Source organism: Lissotriton vulgaris, unplaced genomic scaffold (assembly GCF_964263255.1).
Source record: "Lissotriton vulgaris unplaced genomic scaffold, aLisVul1.2 SCAFFOLD_1358, whole genome shotgun sequence".
In the NCBI taxonomy this organism is placed as follows: domain Eukaryota; kingdom Metazoa; phylum Chordata; class Amphibia; order Caudata; family Salamandridae; genus Lissotriton; species Lissotriton vulgaris.
This window is the reverse complement of record NW_028244896.1, coordinates 141241-144771: the sequence shown is the minus strand read 5'-3', so window position 1 is coordinate 144771 and position 3531 is coordinate 141241.

Sequence of the window (3531 nt, the reverse complement as noted above, 5' to 3'; positions counted from 1 at the left end):
GCGTGCCAAGATGTTAGCGACTGGAAACAGTCCCTAACATCGCTATCTCCTATTACCAACTTTTGGAGATATTCGCGCTAAGCGCGAATATCTCCAAAAGCTAACGCCTGCCCTGAGCAGTTCTTAGCCATGTTATCCAATGGGAGGTGGATAACATGGCTAAGAGCATTTGCTCGATAATGCATGAATATCGCTGACTTTTCAGCGATATTCATGCATTGCGGCCGTTTTTTATCGCATTTGCGATAAACCTTGCTAATAGCAAGGTTTATCTGCGATAAAAATCGCCGATGTGCGGCGATAATTTTTGTCTCTAAACAAGTTAGAGACAAAAATTATCGCTAGTTGTTGGTAATATGCCCCCGGGTTTTTGCTTGCAGAAATCGGGAGGCGGGAGACTAGCACTGAAATCAGTAGCCTCACGCCTGAATCGGGAGGGTTGGCATGTCTGGATTCTCTACAGCTGGGGCCATAAACTACATCCGCAGGGCTAGGTGATAGCCTGGGACCGGCCTGGCATCTAAAATGGCTGCCGTGCACGACAAAATTGTGGCATTGGAAAAAAGGCAGGATGGCGCAGACAATGTTTATCAATAAGGATTCATTTATAACAAAATATTTTATCGCACTGACAAATTGGCGGTCAACACTTCCTGATTTCCATCAAATCGAACGTTAACAGACGTCACGCAGCAAAAAAAAAAAAAAAGCTCACGCACAGCCGCTGGAAGACATGTATCAACATATATGAGCCTCCTCAGCCACCCTCAGAAAACATAAGGGATTAGGATACGTCTCCCGCACCCCCTTATACCTAGTAATTTAATTAAAACGAAGCACAAAATGGCGAATTCCCGTTTCGCTACCAGTTTGCGGCCCAGTTCGCGGCCCGGGAAGCGCTTCTACCGTGAAAAATATATATTTTTTTATTTTCCCCATGGGACCCTTTAATAACCCCAACAACATTCCTAGGGGGTCAAGAGGGGTATACCTTGCCCCCTTTCATTAAATTCCCCCTTCGTTTTTCACCTCTTCTTCTTCTCTCGATCCTACCGAGAGATAAGATGGCGGCCGCTCCGGACTGTTTAGAATGTTGACAGACACCGGGGAGCCAATCAGCTTCGCATCGCAAAGTTCCGTTTCGCGAAAAGTAAGCGGACCAGAGCACAGCCCGGAGCGCTGTTACAGATATATATCTTGTTTTGAACATTAATTTCTCAAAATCCACTGGAGCACATATATTGAGACCTAGCAAAGGCACATCGGGCTAACAGTCCCTACAATTTTGCCAAGTTTCGTGCAAATCCATTCAGCCGTTCGAGCTAAAAGTGAGGCCAAAGGCCCTATGGAAATTAACATGGGAAAAACGCGTTTTGGGACCCCCCTTTTTTCTCGGCCCCCCCTTGACAAAACCCCCCCAAATTTTCAGGGGCTGCTCAGAAACAAAATGTGCCATTTTCCTGAAAATTTCAGCCGATTCCGTCCACAAACGCCAAAGTTATTTGACATAGAATTTTCAAAAGTTCCACAGACAAAAAATCCTAACTATATATACCTACTGGCGACACGCCAGTAGGTAATATATATATATATATATATATATATGTATATATTATATATATATATATACATCCAAAGTTTTGCTTCAAAGCAACAGGCGCACTCGGGAAATTTTCAGCAAAGGAAGTTTATTTCCAGTTACACGCTACGCGTTTCGACAATCCTTATGTCTTGATCACACATGAAAACAAACTGATAGAGCAGGCATGTTATACATAACAGTAGACACAAAAGAGGTAATTAGAGTACATAGGCTACAAGTCATATGACCTATCATCTAACTGCATCCGCCATATTGGAACGGAGTTAATTACCGGCAAACCCTACAGTGTACTGCCATACAATATGTAGCGGTTAGATTATAACTCTAAATAATGGCGATATAGTTTCACTTATATTAAGCTGTACTACCAATTTCTTGCAGACTAGTGCCCATACAATCAGAGCGAGAAGTATCTCGTTTGGCTTGTAGAGTGCTCAGAAGCACTGTGCTATGTGCATAGAGGGGAAAGTCTCCGGGTGTATGTTGGTCTAGTGCCATTTACAACCAAAATTGTGCCAACGCCCTAAATTACGGGTACAGCGGACAGAACGGATTTGTTAGTATAAGTACCCAATGAAGGGTGAGATAAGGAGACTTGCACTGTCACCAGAGTGTATCTGGTGACCTCTTACCCACAAGGTAATCTAGGTGTTTGTCGTTCTACTGCCCCTAGTTGAGTACGCCCAATTTTTTGTTACCTCATATTAGTAAACAAAAATCATCATGTATCATGCCTTTCAAACACAGAATATGGTGCAGATTAATAATCATGTAGTGAAGTGAATATCTACTTTCATACAGGTGCTAGTGTCTTTCATCCAGGTGACAGGAAAGGTCCAAGGACCATGAAGTAAATGTGACAGAAGTGAATCTCTCTTCCGTTTCTCCTATAAAAAACATATACAAATATACAGTTAAAATCTCTTCAATAAAATTGTACAATTCTAAGAGAACTTCAACAGTTTCTAAGTTGGTTAACGCAGGTTCTAAAAAAAATACTCAAATAGATCATATTTGGCTTGTTCTGATGGTACGTGTTGGCATATGTGACAATAAAAGATCTAACAGGCATGAAACAGATCTAATCCACATGTAAATGAGTCGCAAGTTTCTCATCTAGATTGTGCCCCCCAGGGAACTTGGTTTCGAGTTCCATTATCCATTGCGATTGTTTATTCCTAAGGGCTAACTCCCGGTTACCGCCCCTTCTTCCAATGTTGACTTGCTCCACCACAAAATATCTAAGTAGGGAGTTATTAGATTGGTGGTGCTCTTGGAAATGTCTCGCAATCGGGTATCGATTATCTGCATGTTTAATCGCCCTAAGGTGGTCCTGTATTCTTTTCTTGGCCATGCATGTGTTGCTGCCCACATACTTTTGTTTGCAGGGGCACTCAAGGAGATGAACAACATAAGTAGTATTGCATGTCAGGAACTGTTTAATCTTTTTTGGTTCCTCCCTGCCTGGTACGTCAACTTCTTTAACCATTACGCTTGCTTTGCAGGCCTTACAGTGGCCGCATGGATAAAAACCCTTAAGGCCTGGTATATGTTGTTTGTTTTCAGTGATATCTCCCTTTATCAGCATGCCTCTTAACTTTCTGCCCCTTCTGTAGGTGATTTGTGGTCTGTCTTTTAATTGAGGGCCTACTATGTTGTCAGCTTTGAGGATTTTCCAATTATCTGCGAGGATTTTCTGGACCTTTTTTGATTTGTGGTTGAATGTAGTTATGACACGGGTCGTGATATCAGTACTGGTATCAGGGACTTTGGGTTTAAGGGTTTCTGCTCTATTTACCCCTGCCACTTTTTGGACTGCTTTGGTCAGGACCCCCTCCGGGTAACCTCTTTCTCTGAATCTGGTCAGCATATTTTCTTGTTCAGTAGCAAACCCTGCCTCGCTGCTACAGTTTCTCCTTGCCCTCAAT